Source organism: Crinia signifera, chromosome 4 (genome assembly GCF_055691185.1).
Source record: "Crinia signifera chromosome 4, ASM5569118v1, whole genome shotgun sequence".
NCBI classification, from domain to species: Eukaryota; Metazoa; Chordata; class Amphibia; order Anura; family Myobatrachidae; genus Crinia; species Crinia signifera.
The window spans coordinates 70176266-70198900 of NC_139220.1; the positions used below are offsets into that span (position 1 = coordinate 70176266).

At 45.6% G+C, this 22635-nt stretch overlaps 1 protein-coding gene across 2 annotated transcripts in view; it reads right to left on the reverse strand.

The window, feature by feature from the left end:
- The window catches only part of LOC146072340 (uncharacterized), a 35559-nt gene that overhangs the window by 7531 nt on the left and 5393 nt on the right, over positions 1–22635 (reverse strand). The gene's annotated exons all lie outside the window — the stretch shown is intronic.

Below are 22635 nucleotides of genomic sequence, written 5' to 3' on the forward strand. Positions count from 1 at the left end.
CATAATTGTGTTAACATTTTAGTGTCTTGTTTAGTGAGTTTCAGAGGGAGTAATTGTAATAAGTAAAGCATCCTTGGTAGTATAATTGTTTTAACCACTTCAACTCTGCCCAACAACGACAGAGGAAGAACTTGCCACGTTTCCATGGACTGCTTCGCTTTAGTTATTGCTGGGGTAAAATTAAGCTTATATATCATCTCTGGGGTGCGAGGAATTTGAACTCCTAGATATTTTATGTGTGATGGTTGCATCTTTATTATGCATAAATCTGGGTCTGAATCAAAAATGTTTTTTTGTCCCCTGAGAAGCAGTAGCTCTGATTTTCTTACGTTAACTTTGTAGCCAGAAAAGCTGCCAAAATGCTGTATAATTCTTATTGCTATGGGCAGAGAATGTGCCGGGTGTGACAGAAAAAGCAGCATGTCGTCTACAAACAGGGCAACTCTCATGTCCACACTCCTTATGTTAATTCCCTGATATAGTGGGGATTCACGCAAAGTCACTGCCAGGGGTTCAAGTGCTAAGGCAAAAAGAAGAGGGGACATGGTCTCGTGCCTCTAAGTATGTAAAAAGGGTTGGAAATATTGCCGTTACATAGAAATCTAGACGAGGCCCCCGTATATAATGTTTTTAACCATCGTATAAAAAGTGGCGGAAAACCAAAGTTTCGCAGCGTGTGGAATAAGTGGTCCCAGTGCACCATGTCGAAGGCCTTTTCTGCATCCAGTGATAAAATGGCTGTAGTTGAGTTCGGCGCACTGATATAACCCTTCTGATATTCATTACTGACTGTCTCCCCATTACAAATCCTGTTTGGTCTTCATGTACTATACTAGGGACCACTACCTTAAGATGTTCGGCCAATATTTTAGTTAACATTTTGTAGTCTATATTTAATAGCAATATAGGCCTATACGATGCCAGATCCGATAGATCTCTTCCCGGTTTGGGAAGCACCCTGATATTGGCCATATTAAAACATGCAGGAATTGAGGGGGCTTTGAGAATTGCATTGAACACTGTGACTAGACTAGACATGGTACAATATTATGTTGCAACAGTTTGTAATATTCTGATGTGTAACCATCGGAACCCGGGGCTTTATTTGGTTTCAGGGTAGAGATGGCATTGTATACTTCTTTCTGTGTTATATCCGATATAAGCTTAGCACCTACTTCAGGTTGTATTTGGGGGAGGGGAATATTATTCCAAAAAGTTGTCTTCTGATCATTATTTGACATGGGCTGGTCATATAGTTTCTCATAAAATGCAGGTAGTTCTTGTGCTATCTTAGCGTTATTAGTAGTCAGAATGGAATCAGACCTTTTAAGGGGGTGGATAGTGGAAGGGGATCTCTGACCTTGCAGAAGGTTGGTAAGTAATTTCCGAGATTTATTCCAGAATTTGTGGAAGCTGGAGTCCTTCCTAAAAGAATACCACGCTTCCATTTGTGCGAGCAATGCTTCATGTTTGTTTGTGGCTATATTGTATTGTAATTTCGATTCAGGTGAGGGTTTAGTTTTACAATTTTGGAAGGAGTCTGTAAGGGCCCTTTGAGAGTCTACTTATTCTTGTGTAAGTTTACGTTTTTGAGACGTAGAAAAGGAGATCATTTCTCCCCTTATTGTAGCTTTAGAAGCTTGCCAATATATAATCGGATTGGATTACAGAGTGGCACAGTTGTCCATATGGTATGCATCCCATGCCTTCAATATTTTCTCTTTAAGTTTCGGGGATGTGGCCAGGGAGAAGGGGCAGCGCCAAGAAATATACGATGAGCTATCCTGTGACAGCTTGAGTTTAAACCACAGCGTGGTCTGATAACGTGATTGGCTCTATCATTACCTCCTCTATTTTTGGGAGAAGGGAGTGTGACAAGAAAATGTAATCAATATCTGGCCAGTGGAGGCAGATAGACAAGTAAAATCTTTTTCGGAGGGGTTTAGTACCCTTCACAAGTCAATTAGTTGCACACTTTCGGCCATTGCCTGAATGCCGAATTTGGGCAGTTTATGTCTCTTTTTATTAGGGATTTGTCTATCTAGACTTGGTAATGCAATTAAGTTTAGATCTCCTAGTATGATTGGTAAGTGCATATGTGGAGTGAGCAGTGAAATTATTTTTAACAGAAATGGCTTGGAGTATACATTGGGTGCTTACACTGTCATACATGCAAAGGATTGAGTTTCAATAGAGATATGACAAAGTAAGTAATGCCCCTCTGGGTCTGCTACCACATTGGTCACCATGAGAGGAAGCTGCGCTCTAGCTAAAATAGCCAAACCTCTGGCCTTGGAGTTATAGGGTGCAGCAGCTATCAATTTCTATCCCATAGTACCTAGTTCAGAAGTTTCAGTCTCTGTTAGGTCTGTCTCCTGTATTAGAGCCACATCTAGTTTTAGTTTTTTTAGGTAAATTAAAACATTCTTATGTTTTTGGGCGGAGTTAATTCCCCCAATATTCCAACTACCCAGTTTCTGGGACATCTTCACTGTTGGGCAGTGTAAGATGAGCACCAGCGACAGTCACATCCCTACAAAGAAAAACTAGACACATGGATGTTTTAGCAGTATCTATAGATCTAGTCTCCACCTTAACAGTAGCATTAAACACAGTAGGAATCGGATAAGGAAAGTCAGAGGGGACAGAGGGGGGGCGGGAGAATATAATTTGTGCTGATATACCGGACTTCTGAGGTATCTCAGTGAACAATTTAAACATAGGCCAGTATTCAATGCCTCTGATTCGCCACATTTTACAGCGAATCAGGCAATTCGCCGGGGTTACGGCAAATTTTCTCACAGAAAAATCAATTCGTCCTATTCAATGGACACAATTCGCTGCAAATGAAGAGCGAATGTCTGGCGATTCGCCGATTGTGATTCGTCGGTGATTTTCAATGGGTTTTTTAGTGGAATTTGCCCAGAGTGTATTCAATGCTAGGATGGTGAATTGCTTTCTCCCTGATTTTTGCCATGATTCGCTGTTTTGCATTTGGCATATTTTTTAGGTGAACAGGAAAGTGATCTTTTGAAATAAAGGGTTTTGAGGGGGAAGTTTGGTGTAAAAAAAAATCTGATTTTTTTTCTAAGAAGGGGCATGCTATTTGTAATCATGTGCTTAAAGCACATTAATATATATTTAATTTTAATTAAAAAAAATGTAACATTTTTTTTATACACTTTGGCCAGCAGGGGGCCGGGAACCGAGAGCAGCTCATTAATATTCATTTATTCACTGCACTCTGGTCCCGATCATTACATATGCACGATCGGGACCAGAGTGCAGCAGCTGATGATCCCAGCCCCCTGCCAGCTCTGGGGGGGCTCTGCCAGTGTCCTGGCAGCCCTCCTCAGTGTCAGGCGCAGGCAGGGAGACTTCCATCTCCCTGTCTGCCACCGTCCTCCAGCTCCCTGCGGATTCGCCGCCAGGGGCTCGCTGCCCCTGACAAGTTGAATAGGGTGACATGGAGGGCTGGCAGCGAATGCCCCAGCCCTCCAGAACCCTGCGAATGTGCAGTGAATCCTAAACAGGATTCGCTGCACATTTCGTAAATGTGCATTGAATACTGCACATAGTGTTAAACTCAGTATATGGGAGGGCTAGCTCCTAAGGTTAGCCACCCTATCATTCTATTATACACTTATTTTAATGTTTCACGGCGAACATTATGCTTGACAATTCGCTTTCGAGTATTGAACACAGTAAATATAGCATCTGCATGATATACATCTGGAACCTGAGAGAGAACAACTAAAACAAAACAATAAGCAGGATTGTGTAGTTATCCCTCACTCACAACCACAATGAAAAATAAAATTTTTTATCAAAATAAAAATACTGAAGATTATGAAGAAAAATCACATATGTAAGATGATATAGCAGCTCATTTGAGTGAGCATAGGGGGGTCCATCAAAGGAGAAAAAAGGAAGTCTGAGAGGTACTCCAGTCTGTAAATGTGGATGAAAGAATATTCTGAGGTGTCATAAATGTTTGAACTGCAGTAATAAACATACAACCATTATCCCTTTCAGTCAGATTGTTCGTTGTAAAGGGGGTCCCTCTTGTGGTGATATAAAGAATTGTTAGAGGTATATGAAATAACAAAGATCAGTCACAATCCGACATGTGTTGGGAATCTCGGGTAGACATGTTAGATTCCTTCATCATGCACATTTAGAAAATCTTTGTAGGAAGAGCCCTCAAAAATTCGAAGGCGTGCAGGACAGAGTAGGGCAAATTTCTGTCCATCTCGTATCAGGGCTGAACATATTGGGGAAAAGTCTTTCCTGGCTTTGGTTAGTTCAGTGGAATAATCCTGATATATGAGGATCTTGTGACCTTCCCAAGATATATCTCTCATTCTGCAGGAAGCTGTCCAGAATAGCTCTTTATGTAGATCATTTACTGCCTTTAAAATCACTGCCCGTGGTCTGGCGCCCTCCTGAGACCTCTGTGGGCCTAGTCTGTGTGCCCTTTCAATGACGAGATCATCACATCTATTTTGAATATTGAGCAACTTAGGGAGGGTGAGCTTGATAAAATCATAAAGGTCCTGGCCTTTAACAGACTCTGGTACTGTACTCCTATTATTCGAAGGTTATTTCTTCTGGACCTATTTTCGAGGTCCTGGACATTGTTTTGTAGCTGGTGTATGTATTTAGTATGATCTGCTGTGACCTGTTTCAACTCACATACCTCCCCAAAGGTCTCCCCCACCCTTTGTTCTGTTGACACCATCCTCTGTTGGAGCTGGGCAATTTGCCTGTTTATATCTTCAGTTTGCGCCTTAAGTAAAGAGCTAATAGCCGCCCTCACTGCGGCTACCAAATCCCCATACAGTACAGGGGTCAGTGGGTCAGGGATCTCTTGGGCGGTAGTATTGTGTGTGATGGGGGAGCCCTGGGCAGAGTGTACCTTTGAGCCATCCGGCAAGTCGTCCTCAGAAGCATAAAGGGCTGCAGGTGGCGGACGCCGGCAGCGACACGCTGCCTGTGTCCATCGGCGCCATCTTGGATATGCGGTCCCGTTTCTGTTTGTCTCGCTGGGAGCGGGATTCGGAGCCGGGCATAGCAGAGAAGTACTTGTCCATGCAGCGGGGCAGGTACTTGATCGGAGGGAGGTCAGTTCGTCGTGGCTTGGAGGCTGGATAGCCGTGAAATCGGTGTGAAGGGCGGTGGTGAGAGCGGAGCTGTCTCCCTTAGCTGCTGCTCATCTAGCAGCCGAAACCGGAAGTCCCACAACATGCCTTTAATTTGTGCACATTACAACATAATCCCATAGTGGAGTTTAGAATAGTGTTACATGTAAGTGCATTGCCCATACTGACATCAGCCACAAAAACATTATGATGTTTTTGGCAGGATGCAATGCAATATCGGAATATTTGTTTTCACAAATGGTTAATAGCAAATATTTGTCCACAATGAAATAAAATATACAGGAATAAGTATGTGTAGTTGACATCCCTGACGTCACTTTTATACAATATAAATGGCATGTTACAAATGTGCAATCAGATAGCATCTTCTTTACCATTGTAATTGCAAATTGTTTTACTGATAATCATCTTTGCATTTCACATTTTAGGTGTGGAGATTCCAGAGGCAGGAGACACAGGCATCAGATCTCACCAGCGGTGTTCTACACCGTTTTCAAGGCCACACACACCGTCACCTCCCCAGCCACAAATTCCACAGAGCCCACAGCTGACATTCATCCAAGGACACACTGAAGGTTCTGCTGCTGCAGACTTCTTCACCAACTGAAAACCTAGATGGGTGGTGCGCTATCAACAGCTGCTGGCACTGGGTTGTCAAGCCCAAAGGTTTTGTGGTAAAAAGAGAAAGAAATGTGCCAGCGCTGGCTGAACAATTAGAAAGACCAGACGGTATCTCAAAAAATTTTAACAATTTATTTTATACATATAAAAACAATCAAAAAAATGATAAAAAACACATTAAATGAAATGAGCACATGATTAGGGTGTCCAATCCCGGGATCGGCGGGATCCCGGGATTTGGCCCCAAAAACGCCAGGATTTCAATCCCGGGATTGGAATTTCCAATCCCGGGATTTCGGGATTAAACTGCGCATGCGCAGTTCAATGCCGGGCAGCGTCTGAGCACTCAGACGCTGCCCGGCTTCTCCCATACCCCGCAGTGCGCAGCGTGACGAGGTCACGCTGCGCAGGGCACAGCCGCATATCCGCCTTAGCCACCAAATCGCCTACCCACCCAGCGCTCCCGGCCACCCGCCCGCCCAGCGCTCACGGCCGGACACCTGCCCGCCTGCCCACACAGCGCTCACGGCCGGCCACCCGCCCACCCAGCGCTCACAGCCGGTCACCCGCCCGCCCACCCAGCGCTCACGGCCGGCCACCCGCCCGCCCACCCAGCGCTCACGGCCGGCCACCCGCCCACCCAGCGCTCATGGGCAACCAGCGCTCACGGCCACCCAGCTCTCCCTGCCACCTGCCCGCCCACCCAGCGCTCCCTGCCACCCGCCCCCCCACCCAGCGCTCCCTGCCACCCGCCCCCCCACCCAGCGCTCCCTGCCACCCCGCCTTATGAGACTTTCTACCCGCCCATTCAGCAACCCAGCTCCCGGCTGCACCAGGGACCAGGCTACCGGCCGCCCGCTCAACAACCTGGCTCCACAAATGTAAGCAAATATGCGGGCGGCCAGGGTGTTTTTTATTATTAGGGAAGCCAATCCCGGGATCCCGGGATTGAGCATTTTTCAATCCCGAATCCCGGGATTGAAAAAATGCCCCGGGATTGGCATCCCTACACAGGATGCTTTTGCTTAATGAATTGTGGAATTCTTGTGTAATGATATTATAGTTATATTACCATCTGCTGTTGTCTGGTGTAAGGGCTGTGAGCACCAGAGGGGGAGTGATGATCAAGTCCCATGTAGTGGTTCCCTGGTTGGGGATACGGGCAATTTCTCCCTATTTGGCGTCTTCTCATTTAGGCTGGATACTTAGGAATTGGCTTGAATCCCATAACACGATTTGTAATCCAAATGAAATTAGGAGAGTGTAGACGTCTGTGGGAGAAGGGACATCACTTGTACCAGATGGGAGATGGTCTTTCTTCCAGGTGGCTCAACGCGTTTCCCCGGATGTTTACTGTCCGGCTTCCTCAGGAACTGGTCAGCACATCAGACCAGATGTGAGGCAGCACTGAATGAACAGGCTGGCAACATGAAGGAGCTGGCCAAGCAGAACTTTCGGATCTTCAGGACTGTGGCACAATTGAATAAGGAGATCAGGACAATGAATCAAATTTTATCCCAAAGCCGTGTGGAGTGGCTCCAGTTTGAAAGCAGGATGGTGACATGTGGAGGGGTTATGTCAGCATATGGCAAGCCAGGCCAGGTTCAGGGAGAGAAAAATATCCTTGCGGTGAGAGACACTAGTGCTTCCCAAGCAAGTACAGCTACCCCACAGTCCACCTCAATAAATTCCCACCACGGTGGTCTAACCAACACAAAACTACTGAGGATGGCAATAGGAATAGTAAGGGGCCTAAAGCGTGCCAAAAAATAAAAACCACAGTATTTCTGTCATATAATTTGTCATTTTCCATGGTGCATAATCAGTAAAGTGTTGAAAACAAAAACATGTGTCTTGTTAATTTCAATATCTTACAAATAATGACTTGTTGAAATATACCCAATGCAGACAAGATTTATCGGTTATTCCACACATAAACACATCACATGTACAACTCCCACAAACATATGCAATATGCACACAAAACGTGCTTCCATTACTGATAATCAGTTTTTGGGACATTAATGCACAGGAGGTGTAATCCAGGCCCTCAGGAACCATTATCCACATCAACATAGCTGTGTTGGAAGTACACAATGTGGGTGGACATAAGAAAGATAGGTAGGGTGACATTTAATAGGGAGTGATTTTCTGTTTTTGGCGATTTTTCACGCAAAAATGGCCAAAATTGCACGTTTTTCAGAAATCACCAACTTAATGAGATGCGAATTGCGGCAAAAACTGCACTTTTTGCCGTTAATTCGCACATTCTGAAGTGGCGATTTCTCAATTTGCATCCAGATGTTTTCCCATTGAAAAACATACAATTCGCAATGGGGAATGGGGAATTCGAATTTGGAAATCGCCCCCAAAAAATGTGCAAAAATCGCCAAAAAATATACCAGGTTCTGACTGGCGAATTTGTCAGAAACATGCACAGATCATTGCGATCTGTGCATGGTTCTGGTGTAAAAAAAAAAAGGTAAAACAAAAAAGTGAAGAAAAAAAAAGCGGCGTGGGGTCCCCCCTCTTGAGCATAACCAGCCCCGGGCTCAAAGAGCCGGTCCTGGTTTCATAAAATCACAGGGACAAACAAGTTGGGGTTCCCTGGATTTTCTAAAACCAGCACCAGGCTCAAGGGACAGTCCTGGTTCCCAAAATACGGGGGACAAAATGAGTAGGGGTTCCCCGTAGTTCAAGAACCAGCACCGGGCCCAACCAGCCAGCAGGGTAATGCCACAGCCGGGGGGAAACTTTTTAAGTCGCCCCCCCCCCCCCCCCCTCCCCGGCCAAAGCATTTATCCCTCTGACCGGTCAACATGGGCAGGGGTCCTGGGGGAGTGGGGACCCCCCAAAGAAGGCTTACCTGCCCATGCTGAAGCCCGGGGCTGTCCTTGATGCCCCTGGGTGGTGGGCATCGAGCTGATTATTGTGTTAAAAAGATATAGAAACTATTGTATGCTGCTGTGGAACTATGAGTCCCAGCAAGCCAGCACAACATGCAGGGACTTGGAGAACCACAAGTCCCAGCATGTGGGGCAATAAAGGGCCCGCTGGGACTTGCAGTCCCACAGTAGTACAAATAGTTAAATAAATACACACACACACTGACAGTAAAACTTTATTACACACGGAGCCCATTCATCCAATACTCACCGGGGCTTAGGCCCCCCACCAGCCAATCATGGTCCGGGAAAACCCCCATGCCGGACCATGATTGGCTGGTGGGCGGGCCTAAGTCCCGGTCGGGGGGTGGAGCCCCAGATGTAAGCAGAAGACTGGAGCGTGGTTAGAGCGATGCAGGGCTCCCGCAGAAGCACTGAAGAAGACTTGTGAGTATGTTTTCTATCCACAGGTACCCCAGTGGATACTACTGGACAAGGGGACCGATGCTTCGTGGCAACATAGGTGAGTATTGGATGAATGGGCTCCGCGTGTAATAAAATTTTACTGTCAGTGTGTGTGTATTTATTTAACTATTTGTACTACTGTGGAACTACAAGTCCCAGCAGGCCCTTTATTGCCGCACATGCTGGGAATTGTGGTTCTACAAGTCCCTGCATATGGTGCAGGCTTGCTGAGACTCATAGTTCCACAGCAGTATACAATAGAATTGCTCCATTATACACAGGGCCGGTGCTAGGGTGTTCAGCGCCCTCCTGCAAACTTTACATTTGCGCCCTCCTATACGCTATAAAGAGTCAGCGTGGCACACGCTGAAAAAAAAAAGGTGTATAATGTCCATAGTAAAAGTGCCTCTTATACACATAATGTGCCCAGTAGCAGCATTGCTATAACTAGACAATTTTGTGCCCTGTAGCAGAAAAGGAATTTGTGCCTCACCACACACATGAAACAGTGCGCGCCGAAGGCACTTCAAAAATGTAGGTAGGGGGTTCATGGGGAAGGGGCATGGCCACATAATAGTACCAATTAACATTACACCACATATTAGTGTCCATTACATCACACAGTAGTGCCACTTATACGTATTGCACCAGCTACAGCTCCTTAGGCACACAGCGCAAAGTAGAGCCCCTTCGGTGCAGCGATTTTTGGGGGGGCGTGGCCTATAATCGCGAGGCCATGCTCCCATTTTTCGCCGCTGTGGGGCATGCCCAGCAGCTCTATGAGCCCCTCTGCCTGCAAGAAAAGACGCTGTGCGCATGCGCACAGCATCTATTCACGGACTACAGGGTGGGACTCCCAACTGCCGCCCCCCCGCCGCGGGACACTGCCGGCGGCGGGAGGGACGTGGGAATGCCACAAAATACCGGGACATTCCCGCGATAAGCGGGACAGTTGGGAGGTATGTGCCAGTGACGATGCCTGTAGTTCAGTCTGACAGGCGCAGTGGAAGCCGATCGCAATAGAGGATGGCAGCAGAGCAGGTAGAGCACCTACAGCAGTGGCGTAACTACAGAGGGTGCAGGGGATGCAACTGCTATGGGGCCCGCCAGACCGGCATCTTAGGGGGGGCCCGGGTCCAGCAGGTCATCCCCTGCACCCTCTTAAATGTTTCATGCCGGCTTTGAGACAGTCCTGTGCAAGTGTGCGGCTGCGCTGGATCCGGAAGCAGCGCTGGAAGAGGGGCGGGGCATACTGACACCCCTCCCCGGCTGCGTCGCTCCGCACTTCAAACGGCTGGGACTCGGCTGCAATATTCAGCATCAGTGATGGCTCTGCCGATGTGACAGCCAATGGAAGCTGCACAGCGGAGCTGCACTCAGAGGCCCCGTCCACCCAGTGGTTGTCTGGAGGAGATGTCTGGATACAACGCCCGGAAGGGCAGTGAGTGAATTGTGTATATGGGGCAGTGGGTGCAGTCAGTGAGTGACAGTAAGTAACTTCTATGTGTAACAGTGTGTGCATGCTGTGTGTGTGGGTGATGTGTGTGTAACAGTGTGTTCGTGCTGTGTGTGTGGGTGATGTGTGTGTGTGTGTGTGCTGTGTGTGTGACAGCGTGTGTGTGCTGTGTGTGTGACAGTGGGTGCGTGCACATTGTGTAATGTAGTATGTGTCTGTCCTGGCACTGGTGGGGGCCCTTTCCATATTTTGCTATGGGGCCCATAAAGGACTAGTTACGCCCCTGACCTACAGTATCCACCCAGTGCCATAAACTGCTGTGCATTTAATAGAGAGAAAGAGAGAGAGAGAGAAAAAGAGAGAGAGAGAGAAAAAGAGAGAGAGAGAGAAAAAGAGAGAGAGAGAGAAAAAGAGAGAGAGAGAGAGAAAGAGAGAGAGAGAAAAAGAGAGAGAGAGAGAAAGAGAGAGAAAGAGAGAGAAAGAGAGAGAGAGAGAGAGAGAGAGAGAGAGAGAGAGAGAGAGAGAGAGAGAGAGAGAGAGAGAGAGAGAGAGAGAGAGAGAAGAGAGAGAGAGAGAGAGAGAGAGAGAGAGAGAGAGAGAGAGAGAGAAAGGCCAGGGGCAGAGAGAGAGTGAACAAGAGAGAGAGAACAGGGGCAGAGAGAGAGAGCGAACAAGGGGGCGGAGAGAGACAATGACTGGGCAGCAGCAAATATATATATATAATACATAGGGGGAGGGGCCCTAAACTGCACACCCTGGACATATGAGGTGCTACCTGCTGAGACTTGTAGTGCAGCAAGCAGGAGGAGGAGTTTGCAGGTGCACACTAAATATATATGCTAGACCTTTTAATATCTTGCTATATTGCATTTGAGGTTATTAGCATAGTAATGGCCATTAGTATCGGCTTGTCCACCGCGTCCAGGTTACCTCATTAGGACAAGTCCCTAACACTACTCTGGGACAGGTCCAGGGCACAGGGCCCTCAGGCCAGCCCAGCAGAACCACCCCATGGCATCACATTAGTGTAAAATTAAAGTGATAGTAAAAGGGATAGGGGAAATTATATGTGATAGGACTTACCAAGGTAAGAAGTAATAATAAATGTGAAGGGTGCTACATATATATTAAACAAACTATAGGGGTGATTGAAAGTATACGATATGATGCCATGGAGCAGCCCAGCAACAGCAGCCCAAAGAGCCCTGAGCCCCAAACACGGTCCCACAGACTAACACTCAGCATATATGTATAGTAGGACTTACCCTCATAGTGCCAAGCTGAGGTGTGCAGTCTTGAATGTTGGGACTCCAACCTAATTAAAATCAATTTGGGACAGGTGGGTGGGGTGCAAGTTTAGGAGGAAGGCGTCTCTAGTTCCTTCCAGTGTGTATGAATACACATTATATAGTACATAGGGGGAGGGGCCCTAAACTGCACACCCTGGACATATGAGGTGCTACCTGCTGAGACTTGTAGTGCAGCAAGCAGGAGGAGGAGTTTGCAGGTGCACACTAAATATATATGCTAGACCTTTTAATATCTTGCTATATTGCATTTGAGGTTATTAGCATAGTAATGGCCATTAGTATCGGCTTGTCCACCGCGTCCAGGTAACCTGGACGCGGTGGACAAGCCGATACTAATGGCCATTACTATGCTAATAACCTCAAATGCAATATAGCAAGATATTAAAAGGTCTAGCATATATATTAAGTGTGCACCTGCAAACTCCTCCTCCTGCTTGCTGCACTACAAGTCTCAGCAGGTAGCACCTCATATGTCCAGGGTGTGCAGTTTAGGGCCCCTCCCCCTATGTACTATATATTGTGTATTCATACACACTGGAAGGAACTAGAGACGCCTTCCTCCTAAACTTGCACCCCACCCACCTGTCCCAAATTGATTTTAATTAGGTTGGAGTCCCAACATTCAAGACTGCACACCTCAGCTTGGCACTATGAGGGTAAGTCCTACTATACATATATGCTGAGTGTTAGTCTGTGGGACCGTGTTTGGGGCTCAGGGCTCTTTGGGTTGCTGTTGCTGGGCTGCTCCATGGCATCATATCGTATACTTTCAATCACCCCTTTAGTTTGTTTAATATATATGTAGCACCCTTCACATTTATTATTACTTCTTACCTTGGTAAGTCCTATCACATATAATTTCCCCTATCCCTTTTACTATCACTTTAATTTTACACTAATGTGATGCCATGGGGTGGTTCTGCTGGGCTGGCCTGGGGGGCCCTGTGCCCTGGACCTGTCCCAGAGTAGTGTTAGGGACTTGTCCTAATGAGGTAACCTGGACGCGGTGGACAAGCCGATACTAATGGCCATTACTATGCTAATAACCTCAAATGCAATATAGCAAGATATTAAAAGGTCTAGCATATATATTTAGTGTGCACCTGCAAACTCCTCCTCCTACTTGCTATATATATAATAGTTTAAAGGCTCAATAAGTGAATACAGTGCTTCCTTTTTATATCATTTTCATGGTCAGAAACTCACTTTTTACTGTGGACTGGTAGCCATGTGTGAGGCAGAATACTAGATCAGTTCAGGTAACTGCAGCATGTATGCTCTGACTGCACACTGAGTGAGTCCTGTCACTGACCTCTGCTCTGCTGTCCGAGTGAGGAGAACAGTGAGGCCGATTAGGCTTGCCCTCTGGCACGTATGAAAGACCCTCTGTTACTCGGGTGACCCTGCTTGCGAGGAAGTGGGTCAAGTGGTGTGCTCTTCTGACCTAAGCATATTGCATCAGATAAACTGATTATTCAGGCTTTGTCATGCAGTGCACACCTAGTTCCTGAATTTTTACAGAAACTGCATCATAGGTACTGATTCCAGAAACACATTGGATCGTATCGTGTATCTATGTCCAAGCTTATACAGTTAGAAGTCCGGATACTTCAGAGTAGAGCATCAAATAACATGGTAACACTGAAATCAGACTCTAAATTCGTGCTATTTTGTAACAGGCAGGGTTCATACTTCAAACATGATCATACAATGGGCGGTATTCAATGAGAATACCTGCGAGGTGCAGCGAATCCTTTTTAGGATTCGCTGCACATTCGCCACGTTCCGGAGCCGGCGGGCTCCGGTAACCAACGTGTCAGGGGCTCGCTGCCCCTGACTGGCGAATATGAGCTCCTGCGGCGTATGCCGCAGGGAGCCTGAGGACGGTGGCAGGCAGAGAGATGGAAGTCTCTCTGCCTAGCCCAGAACGTTTGTGGGGGTTAGGTGGGCTCCCCGGGTGCCAGGCAGCACAGGCTGCCCCCCGGGGGTGCCAGCAGGGGACCTATATTCACTATACCCGATCGTAACGATCGGGTGCAGTCAATATATGAATATGTAATGAGCGGCTCGGCTCCGGCGCCCCCTGCTGGCTGCTGTGTAAAAAAAAAAAATATATATATTTTTTTAAATTAAATATATATTCATGTGCTTACAGCGATTTAATGAGCCATTCGCAGTTTCACTGTACCGGCCGTGTGTACTTACACGTGCATGGCTCAATCTTTGAGACAAGCATATGCTACTGGCAGGATCAAATTGACCCTGCACTGGACTTAGTCTAATCAGGGGAACCTGGAAATTTGCCCAGACAGCAGCATCCCTACTTCATTGCTCTGTTTACATACTCCCTTCCTGTGCATAACAAAGCCCGCTCACCCTCCATACCTATAAGGTCCATCAAATAGTTGATGGCAACCAGCACGTTGAAAGTATTAGAGGAGAAGGGTGACCTCTCCCATTTATATACATTTATTCCGCCCGGAGCAACAGGTATATGAAGCAGGGCAGCAGACGCTTTTCACAGAGGGCTTTCATCTCTCACCTTTACCTGATCCCCTACAAGGTAGGGTCTATCCCCACAATACCCATAAAAGCCCACTATTACCAAGTGGCAGCTGACATTTGGAGTAGGCAGTCTGCCAGAAGGGAAAGGGGACTTTCCGTCTTCCAACCAGACTCTCCCACCTTGTCACGGGTATATAAAGTCGGTTGGGATCACAAACGCCTATAGGGCACACTCAGGCCTCCAACCCAGACTTTTCAGCTACTTTATCTCTCTCTCCCATTCTCTCTCCAGCTTTTTTCTTGTCCCTAAATAACCCTAACCCTCCTTCCCCTCCCTCCCTTCTTTCCCAGGTGTTTTTCCCGGCCCCTGTCACATTGCGGGAGAAAGAGGCAGTTAATACAGCTACCTGTATTCTTAAACAAACTGTGTGCAAAAATCCACACACACATTTTTGTGACACCCAGCGAACTATCACGGGAATATGCATTTGTGCAGTTGATTAACCTATTCCTCGTGACAGGCCACCTGCCTGCCTGACTGAAGTGTTATAGTTACCAGTATAAACGTATAACTATTGTGGAATCACATAACCAAAATTAGGAAAGGAACCATTGATCAATTTATTGATACGCTCTTTTCTCTCACACTGGTCAGGCAACTAGAGTTAAAATCTATTTGCACGACACTGTGTAAAATACTTGATTCAATAAATAATATAATCATCCTTCCTAGGGAATACCAATAGTAAGGCTGTACTAAGCCTGTATGGAGTATCCTCTTGTATAGTTAAGATGGCCAGTAATTACTGGCACATTTCCTGTCAGGGAATTGAAACTAATTGTACAGATTGTATGATCATGGTGGAAGTGTTAATTCTGCTTGTTACAAAATAGCACGCATTTCTAAACTATATACATTGTATGATCATGTTTGAAGTATGAACCCTGCCTGTTACAAAATAGCACGAATTTAGAGTCTGATTTCAGTGTTACCATGTTATTTGATGCTCTACTCTGAAGTATTCGGACTTGTAACTGTATAAGCTTGGACATAGATACACGATACGATCCAATGTGTTTCTGGAATCAGTACCTATGATGCAGTTTCTGTATAAAATTCAGGAACTAGGTGTGCACTGCATGACAAAGCCTGAATAATCAGTTTATCTGATGCAATACGCTTAGGTCAGAAGAGCACACCACTTGACCCCCTTCCTCGCAAGCAGGGTCACCCGAGTAACAGAGGGTCTTTCATACGTGCCAGAGGGCAAGCCTATTAGGCCTCACTCTCTATACCTACATAAACTAACCTCTGCAGAGGTAACACAAGAGGACACAGTGCCCGGTGGGCACAGATATCTAAGTGTGAATTAATACATGTTTTCTATGTTTGTGTGTTAAGTTAACGCCTGAAAACGTATGTCTAGCACTTATTTTATTGAGAATTAATAACATTTTTAAACCTTTACAATATACCCAGGAATGGATCATGCCATCTCATCTCTTTATGTGTGACTAGCATTCCCAATGTCTATACAGCTCTATTTAAGGACTTTTGCCCTCACAGAAGGGATCCAACTAAGGAGCTGCTAACACCATCAGTATCCCCCTAGAGCTTGTATCCAGACATCCCACTCCCAGTATACCTTTGACCTGTAAAACATTCCAATAAATGTTTTCAATCGATTACTGTATGTAATCACAGCCAAAGAGTGCCCCAAAAAAGAGAGAGTCGTTCCTCCTTCTCCTTTCTACATACATTTTACTCTCTAGGGTGCACCTCCACTCCTTTGATCTGTAAGGGAACCCCTGTTCTCTCATACTGTCAATTTATTGTGGACTTATAGACTCAACCTTCATATTTATTCACGTATATTAAAACCTGTGCACTGGTCCAACCCCCCCTCCCCTTTTCCCTCAAAGTAAACGTGCTGCTTAGTGTGCCATATCAGCCCAGGGGTGCTGCTTTGTGTGCTGTATTATTCCAGGGGTGCTGCCATGTGCGCTGTATAAATACAGGGGTGCCCCATGTATGCTTTATCAGTCCAGGGGTTGTGCCACACTCTTGTGTCACTTAGCAAAGTCACCCGGTTACCTCAGTGCAAACTTTTGGCTTAAAAAAACAATATTGTGAGTTTTTTTCTACAAACCAGCTTGTTATTTTTGGTGTCTAAACATTAAGCTTAGTGGTGGGATTATTTGCTAGGGGCACCAACAAAAATCTTGCCATGGGCATCAAATTGGCTAGGGCCGGCTCTGCTTCCAGACGTCTATAGCAACTTTGGTTTCTTCATTAAAGTATCAAAATCTCTTGATAGTAGTTTCTGATAAATCCTGTGGACAAATTTGTGGTATATGTAGGTTGAAATTTTCACTTCTTCTTTAATTTCTTGGGAGACATTTCCATTGATTTCTCTTCTAATTCCTTTAAGGCTTCTTTTTCTTGTTGGTTCCAATCCTCCCTATCTGGATCTGGTTCTGTACTAACAATTTCTGTTTTTCTCCCCAAAAACTTTTTTAGGAGCAATTTCCTAGTAAAGAGATGTAGGTATATTTCCAGTTCGAATCTATTCATATTCTTTGATTGTGAAAAAGTAAGTCCCTCTGATAGGACATCTATTAGTCCCTGAATTAGCATCTTATCTGTCAGGTTCATTATTTGTAACTTGTCTTTTTCTAATATTTTCTGTGACTTTTGTTCTTCTTCTTTATCCTGTCCTCCCAGTGTCATGTTTCTCTTTTTCTTAGATTTCTTTTTGCTTCTTCTTGTTTTATACCGGGACCGTTCGTGGAATGCCAACCTCCAACTAAAAAAATGTGTTTCTTTTAAGGTAATCTGATGTTTATGATGTTTCACCTTCGGATGATTCCATTACAGAGGAGCTATAGTCAGATGTATTTGGTTCTTCATACCTTGATTTTCTAGAGTTCCAACTGAAAATCCCATTATAAAGGAAATCATTTTGTCCCTTACATACAGTATGTCCATTGTTTTCTCTCTTTAATCATTTTCTCAAACTCATCCACCTCCCCTTTAAATTTTTCATACATCTTTCTAAATTGATCATGGTCCTTCAATTTTTCACTTGTTCTTTTGATTTCTTTAGTTATGTTATCCAATTTGCGTGTTTCTTGTTTGATTAATATTTGTATCAACTCTTTGGAACATCTCAGAAGTGAGGTCTTCCACTCCCTTTTCAGGTCCTCATCGTTCTCATACTCTGGGGCTATTTTTGGATGTAGTCCCCTTGGGACAAGTTGTTGTTTGACATAATTCTCTAATGTGATTTTATTCCATACCATCTTTGTTTGTTTGTACAATAGATCCTTTAACAGAACTAAATAATAAGTCGATTTTGTCTGCTGACTGGATGATTCCCCTTCTGTGGAGTCTCCAAACATGGATTCTATCTCTCCTGATCTATTGTCTAAGTCTTTACTTAGACTAAAGGTGGCTATAATCTCTATTCTCTGTAAACACTATCTATATACAATCAGTTTTTTGGTATTCAATATTTTGCGATTGTTTTTATCCCCTATACTTCAGTATAGATAATTCTTTATTATCATGCTGGAATCAGGAGTCTTTGACAGCCATTAGCAGGGGCGGGCTGGGCCGGGGGGCAGGGTGCCACATGCCCCCCGGGCTGGTATCTGCTGGCTGGGGCTGGGCCAGCTGTGTGCATCTTGCCGCAGCCGCCGCCTCCTCCGGGTCCAGCCGCAGCGCAGACAGCCTTCTGTAAGGCGACGGCCCCTCACATAATGGCCGCCGCCCTGGAGGAGACAGACACTAGAGGTACTGCCATACCTTTAGTGTCTGCAGGGTCGGAGCTACGTTAAACCAGCTGCGTATAAGTGCTGGCCACTAGGGGGCGCTGCTAAGTTTGATAAACAAAAGAATGAAGGATGTCTCTAAAAAAGACATCCTTCAGTGGCCATGCCATGTGACTTACCAGCCCTCTGGCTGCAGTCACCAGTCACTAGTGTGGTCACCAGCACCACACACAGCCAGAGATGTCGGCAGCTTCAGTGCACTGCTGCCTCTTCCCCTCAGCCAGACCTTGACCTTTTGATTGTGTTGACCCTTTGATTATGTCAACCTAATGCATGTTGTCCTTTTTCATATGTCGGCCTTCTGTTTGTCGACCTAGTGACTGTCCACCTAGACACTGTTGACCTAATTACTGGAAACCATTTATGTCTATGTGAGGAGTTGGCCAGAGAGTGTTTGAAAGGAGTAGGGGTGCTATTATTTAGCTTTGCCTAGGGCACCAAGAAATCTTGCACCGGCCCTGAGTGTCTGTCAGTGCAGCCAGTGTTACCTGGAAGTGCGGATTCAGGTAGTTTAAGGAACGATAGAGTATAGTTCCCCTTCAGTTAGAGTTATTGCATTGTGTAATAGGACTTTTCCATTATCCCAGCCAGTTCCTCTTCTGCATATGTAACTATTTCCCCACCTGTATGTACCCTGGCTCCCCTATGCCAAAAAATATATCACTCCCCCTGGCAACAAGCCCCCCCCCCCCCCCCAATATGGAGTGCTACATGCCCCTTCCTTCAGCAATGAGCAAGTAGCACTCCATAGCAGCAAGCATGTAATTTACCCTAGCAATGAGCATGTAACCCCTGGCATCGAGCAATATACCCCTGACAGTGAGCATGTAGCTAAGCAGCAGTTATGTGTTATAATATATAATAGGCATTATTATGTTTATTGGGCATTACAGCGTGTGGCATTATGTTTATTGGGCCTTACATTGTTGGTATTATGTGTAATGGGCATTACGGTGTGTGGCATTATGTTTAATTGGCATTACGGTGTGTGGCATTGTTTAATGGGCATTATGGTGTTGGCTTTATGTGTAATGGGCATTATTGTGTGTGGCATGTGTAATGGGCATTACGGTGTTGGCATTATGTGTAATGGGTATTATGGTGTGTGGCATTATGTTTGATGGGCATTATGGTGTTGGCTTTATGTGTAATGGGCATTACAGTGTGTGGCATTATGTGTAATGGGCATTTCATGGTAAAATTTTGCAACGCGCCTTCGGCGCGCACTGTCCCCGTTTCTAGTGTATGTGTGTGTGGGGTAATGATTGTTGGTACTTATGTATTATCTGGGCTCCCATGTTAAATGCACCCCATTTTTTCATACCCCTACTATCCAACTACGCATGGAGTTGATTTTATATAGTGTGGCGAGTGCAACGAGCCACCGTGCCCGAAGCGTGGCGAGCGGACGCGGTCTCATAAGAAAAACGGGAGCCCAGATATTACATAAGTACCTGATTGTTTAATCCTTGCTGCATACTAGAGGGAAAAAGGGAGAGGGTAGGGTAGTGAATCGATGGCGGTGGGCCACTTGCTTGTGTTGCCCCCCAGGCTGAAAGTTGCCAGCCAGCCCCTGGCCATTAGAAATGTAGAAACACTGCACGCATATGACAGTACATGTCTGTCACACCAGGGGGCTTAGTCGACAAGACTGAGACCTCTGGTGGGGACCTGGACCGGTACCTGAACCGGGGAGGTTGGAGAGGACCCTTGCGCATGAACTGTGCGACAGTGCACCCAGAGCCAATAAGCAGTCAGAGGTAAAAGTACAACCAGATTTATTATGCAGAAGGTTGTAACGGTACAGGCAGTAAAGTATGCAGGAGTAATGACAGTTCATGCAGATTGCAATACTTTACAGATGTGATGAATGGTATCGATGGTGGAACATCGGATCCGGATATCGGATATGGAAGCTGTGGGTCCGGAATGACGGACGGAAAGCTGGAGCTTGACTGTGGGTCCGGAATGACGGACGGAAGCTGGACTGGAGATCCGGAATATCGGACTAACGATGATGATGTGGGAACATCGATGGTGGATGATGCTGGAGCATCGGAGGACCAGAGTCCCGGAGCTAGGCTTGGTCGCTGGGCTGAAGAGGCAGGCTCACAGGTGATGGAATCACCTGGACTTCACAGGAGATGGAATAACCTGGAATACACTGCAGCATGGAAGACAACACCAGCAGAGAAATACACTTGCACGGAGACAAGGACAGCTGACCATACACTGGAGACAACTGAAGCACTAGCAATGCTTCTGAGAGCTCCCTGCATACTTATACCCACTGGGTGGCCAGGATTGGCCGGGCAGGTATGACAGGGAGATCAGAACCAACGGGATTGGACAGTACAGACATGTGACTGGGAAGAACATGGCAGCCCCCATGTCTGCTATGGCGGGAAAGTGTGTTTGTGCACACCATGCTGGATTCTGGGAGCAATGGCGGCGAACAGGTGGATTGCCGTGCACTGGGGACTGTCACTGGGAGACAGGAGAGCGGTGCGCCACGCAGCCGCGGACTCAGCAGCGCTGAGAGGACTGGAGGATGGCAGCTGTGATGGCGCACGGCAGACAGGACGCCGACAGGGATGACGTCTGGACCGCAAGCTGAACCTGCGGAGGCACTTAGCCGGTAAGAAAGTCTGTCTGACAGCTCGGATCGTGACAATGTCATTCTTATCGCAGCTACCTGTGAGGCCTTGGTACCAGTGAAAATACAACTGGCAACAAAGAAATGGTTTTAGTGTAGGAGTATAGCGCTCAGGTGTTCTCATAAAATAGGTTTTATATCACCATATGTCCAATAAATCTCCTGGTAAGAATTCAGTATGTCCAATAGGTCTGACAATGTGTGAGGAATCCCCAGATTTTCTCTATATAAAACAGAGAAACACAAATGGTGCAAATAGCGTTTTAAAACATGAAATTTTAATTATAAGTTGCACTCACAGACAGACGATTTTGATAGCATATAGAGGGAGTCCCAAGGCAAATCAGCAACCACAGATGTTTTAAATAGTAAGCGTCCTGAGCAGCACCCGGTTCAGACCAGTCAGCTGCTCCACACTCGAGCTGTATGCAGTACGCCGTTCCACCAAGGGCAAGTTCACCTCCTCTGCCACACTTAACGTGTTTCTGGAATAGTCCCTTCTTCAGAAGTGTGGCTTTTTGGTTACTCGACAGGGTTTAAATACCCTGTGCTTAATGTGATCTAATCGGAACTGTTTTCCGGTGTTCACGCTCGTGAACCCGGAAACAATATGGCCGTGTGTTCCATTCGGCCGGAAGTATGCATTGTTTGCGTTCCACTTCACCGGAAGCGCCCGTCTCCGGTGCTAGCTATAATAATACACAAATTCTAAATATCTTTTTCTCCAGTACATAAACTCCGCTCATTATTGCAAGATATATTAGGAGACAGATAGTTGTAAAAAGAAATAAGAGGATACATATAAATGTATTGCTGAACAATTCACATTTGCATTGGGGTAATAATTCGATTTAAAGTGACCATGCATTAATTGAGTATATAAATATATCTTAAAAATAAATATTTTATATGTATCCTCATATTGTTTCCGGGTTCACGAGTGTGAACACCTGAATACAGTTCCGATTAGATCACATTAAGCACAGGGTATTTAAACCATGTCGAGTAAACAGAAAGCCACACTTCTGAAGAAGGGACTATTCCAGAAACGCGTTAAGTGTGGCAGAGGAGGTGAACTTGCCCTTGGTGGAACAGCGTACTGCATACAGCTCGAGTGTGGAGCAGCTGACTGGTCCGGACCGGGTGCTGCTCAGGACGCTTGCTATTTAAAACATCTGTGGTTGCTGATTTGCCTTGGGACTCCCTCTATATGCTATCAAAATCGTCTGTCTGTGAGTGCAACTTATAATTAAAATTTCATGTTTTAAAACGTTATTTGCACCATTTGTGTTTCTCTGTTTTATATAGAGAAAATCTGGGGATTCCTCACACATTGTCAGACCTATTTGACATACTGAATTCTTACCAGATTTATTGGACATATGGTGATATAAAACCTATTTTATGAGAACACCTGAGCGCTATACTCCTACACTAAAACCATTTCTCTGTTGCCTATTGTATTTGAGTGGTATGGGGATGTCACTCTTTGTGTAGTGTGGTTAAGCTGCTATAGGAAATTTAAGCGCACTTTAGCACGAAAGCACTTTTTCTCTCCAAGTGAAAATACAACTGCCAAGAAAAATGTATAGGCAAATGTATTAGTACACACTCATATGTATGCTGCACAGTGATGAAGCAATGAAATAGTATAGCACACTTGATAAGAATTAGAATAGCAAGATAATAATTATACAACAAAATAGATACTCTGTATTACCGATGCACAAAAAAAAATAAG